The following is a 7,911-nucleotide window of genomic DNA, read 5'->3' on the forward strand; positions in this document are numbered from 1 at the left end:
TTCGTACGTGTGTCATTTGGTTATATTTAGACAATCTCTTACGTGCCACTCCATACTGAACGGTGCTAGCTATGAAGTTAACAGCCACCTAACGGAAGTGGCACAGGGGGGGAAATTTAAAAGCAGGTATAAGAGTCACAACGAATTTTTCAATGGCACATATGGATCGACCATCTTTTTTTGAGGTACACAAGGGATTCACTCTATTTATAACCGATGCCCAATGATAGAGCGATAATAAGCATTGTTTAGCAATTTTGTTAAAAAAACGTGGTTTTAGAAATAGGAGATGTGCAAAAACAAAGTTTAGAAAAATGAGATATGGTGTATAGTTTCTAAAGCTCTAAAAGAACCATGATTTTGTTGATATCATGGTTTTCATCAGAAGTACAAGAAATGCCTCAACAACTTTTAATTCAAAACCAAAATATATTGCTAAACCGTATGTGTTTTTAAAACTCTGAAAACACTTTGCAACCCTTTGCTTGCTGGTACCGTGGTACTCGCTCCATTTGGGAAAGAATGCAATCATGTTGCTGTGAAATTTGATTATTGTATATTGTATGTAAGTACATAGCATTATGCTCTGCAAATACTAGATGCATGTAACAACATCCTTTAGGTCTGCAAATCTCCATCACATCTTATCATATTTATGTATAAGTGATTGGTTCGTTGGCCTGGCTAAGGTGGCGCGCCTGAGTTTAATTCCCGCACATTATGTTTAGTGAGTTTATTTTGATAGTTTTAGCTGGCTATACTCAAGATTCAAAGAGAAAAAATGGTTCAAGATTCATGAGAAAATAAGTTGTGCCTACATAAATTAAAAGATGTTCCCTTTTGCTCATTTGTAATGTTTCAACAAATATTATCATGGTTCCACTAATTTTAAACCAATGCTTCCACGGTGTTCCAGGAAAGGGATAAATGAGGAAGAATAATAAATAACAAAAAACTAAAAAAAAGAAATAAAAAAACGGCTTCTCAACATGGGCTCTATTCGCTTGGGTGTGTTTGGCTGATAAGCCATGACTGAAAGTACTGTTAGCTAATTTAGTGTGAGAGAAAAATACTATTCATTAACTAAAAAAGTATGACTTATAAGTCAAACAAACCAAACGAACAGGACGATGCCTGTTTCAATTCCGAGTCCGAGCGGGCCATCAATCATCATCCACCCGACGAGGAGTCCGAGCCGGCCATGCGCTCTCGTCGGTTCAATAAATACTAGTATAATGCCCGTGCTAACGCTATGGTTTTAATCTTGTGATGCTCATAATTATAACCAATTTAATCTTCATAATATTACTATTACACAACAATTGTATTTGAGTCTATATATAATTTGGGAACACTTTTCATATAAGTGCACATTGTAAAGTTAGATTCTACCTAACTCCTTAATCATGTATTGCAGATTATCAGGGATGTTGTCGCTATATTCTTTTGCATTACTCGTCAAAATATCGGCCAAGAATTCCCTCCTCAGCGAAGTTGGTAGCTGTGCATGGCAGATAACAATAAATAAGTTATTATTTTTCAATGTAGTTTATGAAACTTAGTTATGTACTATACATGCTTACATCGTTGATCGGTGGCAATCTTATGCCATCCCATGACTTCATGAAACTGTATACAAGAAAGCCTCCCAAATTCCTGCAAAAGATCAATTTTTTATTTGATGTACATAGATCAAATAACTATTTCTTTGATATGAAAGTTGAAATATATTACAAGTGATTACCAGTGTTTATTATGTGTAACCTTTGTTACACACGTAGGGTATTCTCGCTTCCAGTGATAAATATTGTTGTTCATCTTAAAATTTAACAATCCCATGGCAAGATTAAACCTTCTAGCAATAGTGTGTAATGTAGGTATATATGAATCTCTGTGATCATAACCCTTCAAGCATACATGATCTTGAAGTGGATCCATAATATGGACGATTATTTTTTGCATGTCGATTATGAATAAAGTGTATAGACCATCTTGATAATATGGTAGTAGAATCTATAAACAAACACATAGACTGTAAGTGGTAAATAATTTAAAAGGTTTTAAAGTAATACACAAAACACAACTTACATTGCTACATTCTTTAATGTCGTACTGCTTTTCCGGCCAGCACTCAAATACTTTTTTTAATTGATCTTGGTATGCCTTGTCAATCTTGGGACAACATCGTGGATCTCGTCCAAAATGAGTTATTTCCTGATAATTATACAATTACATAATTTAAGTATGACATGTATAAACAATCTTTTAGAATGATTTATATATATCAACTTACAGCAAATTTGAGATCCATGTAGTGGAATATTTGTTTCTTCTGCGCTATGTCTTGGTTGCACGCGACCATCCGAATAGCCATATTAAAGGTTTCATGTTCCAACTGTCTATCATCATCTAAAATATTTATAATTTGTCTAAGACTTAAAGAAATTGGATATGGTCGTGTACTTCGTATCCACTCTTTCCTGAAAACAAGGACAAGGAACAAATTACTTGCTGTAGCAATCTAGAATGGACAAAGGCAATATCTATATTAGAACAGTATGTTGTACTTTAGAATGCATGACTTACTCTAAAGTCTCATCATCGGCGATCAAGTGGAACAACCCGCAAATTGTCATCAATAGGTCTTCTCTGTTTGTCCACTTTAGCGTCCTTGTCAACTTCGTGTTACCCGACATCAAAATATCGAGGTCATCGAGCTCTTCGACAAGTTCATCTAGGTCATCGCCGGTCTTAGTCTTTTGCTCTTTATCCGGTAACCCTCTTATTTTATTTAACAGCGAGTTATATAAGATCGCAGGTAGCTTGAACCTGAAGTTACTTATATCTTCCTGCAAACAGTAATTGCTTATATGCTAACCAATTAAAAAATAACTGATATGTATTAGAAGTAGATTCTTAAGTAAGTACCTGGGTTACATGGTCAGATAAAGTACTTCCGGTCCAATACTCCATATAATTAAGAAGCCATAAACCACAACTATAGCTGGGCAATATTCCAAACAATCAAATATGAGGCATACAAATAATGGTTAGGCAATGACATATACACAAAACATAAAGATATTTTACCCATCTGTTTGCATTGGGACCTTGATCTTATGTTTCATTGGCCAAGATGTCATATTGGTACCGTGTTTCCATTTACTTTGGTCCAGTTTTGTAAGCCCCATTGCATATTTTATTAGTCTTTCCATTCCTAAGAGCTGGTATGATCAAAACACCAAGGCTAATTAAGAAACAGAACAGGTACTCAAGAATTTTGAATAAATAAATATGTATACCAATTATTTAGACGTACCGTATACCAGAGATCTTCAAAGTTTGTCATATTATCTCCAAAAGAGTCCAAAACATGTATCTGGCCTAAAGAAGCATTCACAACACCCAGGTACCAGTGAAACTTTTCAATATTGATTGGAAGGAACACCTGCAGTATTAGAGAGTTATCTAAATTATTTCTCTAGATTTGAAAGGGTAAAAAATTAGCATATGTCAAGTATTATGGTAAAGATTACCATATCAGCATTTAAATAATTGTGTGCCCTTGTTTCAACCACTTCATCTCTATTATAGCTCAAATCCCTCTCATCTTTCTTCCCGTCAATTTGTAGCATTTGAGAAACCATTGAATTTTCCAAATATACATCTCCACCATCTCTATGAAGTAGGTGTTCTTCATGCCGCATCAATTCGATATACAAACTTATGACCTACAAGTTTTTAATTTGTCATTAAAAGATTGGCAGATAGTTTGTATGGACACTATGTAATGCAGAACCTGTGTTAAACATGCTTACCGCGCCATTGACTTGGTCATTCGACTTAAAAAGGCAATCTAGGTCATCCCTGCATCCCCAAGCATCATTGATTCTGACGAGTTTATGATCTATACTTTTTCCTTTCATGTATTCAATGACCTCATCATCTTGTTTCGTAGACACATAATCTGTAGAGGTATCATTTTATATTATTATTAGTAATAAGTAATTAATTATTTAAATTAAAGAAGTAAGTTTCAATTAATGATGGCTCACCTTGAGTCATGATTTGTGCATTGTTTGATTTCTTTGGCTTATTATACCGAGGCAACGCCGTCACATCATCGTCAGCACGCATCATATGTTGTGCCTTTTGTAGTACTGGCGTTTGTACGGCATCGTCGTTGACCTGTACTTCTCTCGCTTCCTCCCTAATAATGATCTGCAGATGCAATATATAATATCAGTTTGAGATTCCATATTTGTACATTTTGTACGCAATGGCCCACTCGGACAAAATATGAGAGGAGATTTGTGTTGCTTAAGAGTTCGTTGTGTACGTCATCCTCATAAGCACGCTTCCGCTTCTTGTCTTCGCATCTTTCTTGATCGACATCTACATCAATATAGCTCCACTTTAGTACATTAGCATCTAAATAAAATGCCTTATTTCATATTGAAAAGTAGCATGATGATGTTGTGCTAATTTGGCTCACCAGAAGTAGGAAATGCATCAATACGGACCGTACGTTTGACAGTACACATGGAAATATATGCATCATTTCTGTGTAGCCAATCTGTGAGTTGTACGGACTAATCAGTGAGGTTCATCATAAACGAGGAAATGGGTGAAATTATTATTAAAGGCTTGGATATTTCTGACCTTCGGGTGAGGATGGCTGAACTATTATTTCGGTGTTTTTGTTGTCCAACGTTTCTTGGCTAGAGGCTACAATTCTTGACTCACTCTCTATATACTTTTTAATCTCTACAGATGAGCAAAGTATTATTTAATAATAATTAATAATAATTTGGGAGCCAAATCTATGAGATTGCAATGATGATTAATCATACATAGCTTAAATAAATTTACTAAAAGTAGTAATCGAACATAGCTTATAAATTTATTACAAGTAAAAGTATTTAGAGTAATTCACCTGAGTTATCTGGTGTCGGAAACTTTTCAGCTTTGGGCGAGGATGGCGGAACTATTATTTCGGCATTCTCTTTGCTCTGCCTTTCTTGGCTAGAGGCTTCGATTGTTGCCTCACCCTCTACTATTTCGACATTATCTTAATATGATCAAAGCAATATATTAAATAATGTACTTAAATTTAAAAGATTAGCATAATTAAACATAGATTAAATTTAATAAAGGTAGGAACCAAACATAGTTTAAATTGGCAAGTACAAAGATTTAGAGGAATTCACCTGAATCGTGCATTCAGGTTGCAAATGGCAATCTAATCGGGCATTCAGGCTGCAGGAAATGATAAGGCGAAGATCAGAGGGAAATACTAATAACCTGTACAAATCGCCGGCACGGTCGAGGTGTCCGTCTCCGTGGTGTTGCCGACCTCGATCACGTCCTTCATCACGGCGGTGGACAAAGCCTTGTCGCCGGGGTCGCCCGGGGACTGTGCTGAGCGACAGGTGGTAGATGCGCGCGTTGCTGGCGATGAGGATGCAGAAGCCGTAGCAGCGGCGTCGCACGCGGAGGTACGCCGGCTGCCAGGTTAGTCCTCTTGGTTGGGGTTTGTCGCTGGTTCCGCTGATGAGGAGTACTGAAAAATAGAAAAATAGAAAATTAGAACCCTATCAGTCTATCACGGTAATATGGAGTTTAGAAAAAATTACCTGTAGCCTACGGCCTGTTCCTATGTGGCTTGATGAATTAAATAATTAAATTAATGGATCGGTCGCTTGATGCCTGTACTGTATGGATTGGATTGCAAGGTTGAATAGAAAATTGAAGTTGTCAGATGAGATCAAACAAACACCGCCGAGCCCTAAAACTGAATATTGATGAACTCAAATCACTTACCACCGGGGCGGCAGGGAGTCAGGCCTTCAGGGACGGAGAGAGACCGCAACGCCGCTACGTTTGTGGCCGCCCGCTGGAGATCACGATCACGGGATTACGGCTTACGCCTTACAGGAATTGAGAACACCGGAACGGCCACAGCGGCGCGGACGTGCTGCGGCGAGGCTTGAGAACGCCGGAACGGCCACAGCGGCGCGGACGTGCTGCGGCGAGGCTTCGTAGGTGCGGAGGCAGGAGATCGAGCAGAGGCGGACTCCGCGTGGAAAGAGCCGCGGATTTCTCGTGCGTCAATTTTTCTCGCGTCAATATTCCTTTTTCCGCGACGCATGGAGGGGGAGGAGGAATACCATACAAAATATGCTGATCGTTGGATCGTGCGTGAGTAATGAGAGAGAATATTGAGGATAGATCTGGGCGGTTGATTCGGATGTGGTTGGTTTTGTGTGTACAATTATTGGTGTGCATTTAGGATGACCATCTCAGTGGGGGACGCTTTTTTGGGTGCACCAAACAAAGAAAACTTGGTGCATTAGTAGGGTAGATACACGAAGAGGAAGGGCTCCAAGCCTGCGAGCCGTAGATCGGATTATCGAAGAGCTCGATCGGCGCGGAGCACACAAACACAAGTCAGTAAAGTTCGGAGATGCCGTCGTCGTCGTCGGAGAGGGTGACCGTGGAGCCGTGGAGGACGAGGATCCGCAGAAACTCGTCGCCAGCCGCAAGAAGTTCTGGACGAACCTCGTAACCATCGGCGTCATACTCGCTTATTACCGTGTCCTTGCTGTGCAGCTTCCTCATCCCCGGCCTGCCCGACTACGCCAAGGATAGCCTGTGGCAGTTCGCGGCCATGGTGTTCATCGCGACAGCAATTAGCATCGGGATGAACTTGGAGGAATTCGGCTTGTCCTGCCCACAGACTGAGCCAAAGCCTCTGTCCGGTTTCGAGTTATGCTAAACCTAAGCTGAGCGCGTGTTGTGTGTATATATGTTACTAGTACAACTTAGCAAATTGTAATGGCACGCCCGATGTTGACATGAATCTCTCTTTTTTCTCTCTTTTGGGCCAATAAGCTGTTGTCTCTTCACATGCTGATGCTAGAAAAGAAATAAAGCATTCAGAGAAGTCGATGCACATACTGTATGTCTTTTTTTTATTTACACAACAGCTGTGGCTACTGAGACACACCCATTTCTCGCATTGCGACGTCACACTGTGCAGGCTGCAGAGCATGCAACACTGCCTTGCTAGGCTATTTGGATGCAGTCGTTCAAGACATGCACGCCATTCTCGCTCTGCTGTGTACTTCCGAAGGTGATAAGATCCGGGTGCATCTCACACAGTTGATGAATTCCTTGCCAATGGGTAGAGAAAAGAAGCACAAGGAAATTAATTGGAACGAGAGAAGTACAAAAAAAAATGTCAGGAAAATAATTGGAATACAGAAGGCAATTTAATTTTCTGATCCACATACTACGGAAATTGAACTACAAGTTAAAAGGGTTTTTAATTTGCAAAACATTTCAAACAATATGCCAGATGTTTTTTCTAATTGTAAAGGTGTTACAAAGTCTCTTCATCCAGTAAAGAATGTGCCTAAAAGAATAGAGGTACCAAATAAATCACTCATCCCCCAATTGGTAACCAGAGGGGGAGAAGCACTTCCAAGAGGCAATGAAGACTGTAAATGCAAATCAACTTTTGGTTGATAGACAACTAGAGGATATTCAATGTCCTATGGATATATGTGATCCACAATCTAGATCAGTTATGCGCATAAACATAGTCTAGCTAAATAAAATTTAAATCTGTTTGAAGTGAAGATTGTGGGTTTATTCTAAGTTTTTTCCATGCTGTGATTATATGTGGGCAGAAGAATTTGATAATGTAACCTAGCTTTAAAATATCCCTTTGTTATTCCTTCATAAATGATAAATCCTTGTGCATGCTTAATAAAGTGCTTAGGCTGGCAACTATAAGTCATAGTCCCTATAAAAGGGAGTTGAGAAGCGTGCCTCTTTGTACTAAATTTTGAGATATGATTCAAAGACTTGTGTGGATTTATTGTTATTTCTAACGAACCATGTACC

At 38.9% G+C, this 7,911-nt stretch overlaps 1 long non-coding RNA gene across 1 annotated transcript; it reads right to left on the reverse strand.

Moving 5' to 3' along the window:
* Window positions 1–1,349: 1,349 nt before the first annotated feature.
* LOC136491484 (uncharacterized) lies at window positions 1,350–1,837 on the reverse strand. Its single transcript, XR_010768053.1, has 3 exons — window positions 1,745–1,837; window positions 1,584–1,656; window positions 1,350–1,501 (listed from the first exon to the last, which is right to left on the reverse strand). It is a non-coding gene; the product is annotated as an uncharacterized lncRNA (long non-coding RNA).
* Window positions 1,838–7,911: the final 6,074 nt, after the last annotated feature.

The sequence above is a fragment of the Miscanthus floridulus genome, chromosome 11, assembly GCF_019320115.1.
Source record: "Miscanthus floridulus cultivar M001 chromosome 11, ASM1932011v1, whole genome shotgun sequence".
NCBI lineage: Eukaryota > Viridiplantae > Streptophyta > Magnoliopsida > Poales > Poaceae > Miscanthus > Miscanthus floridulus.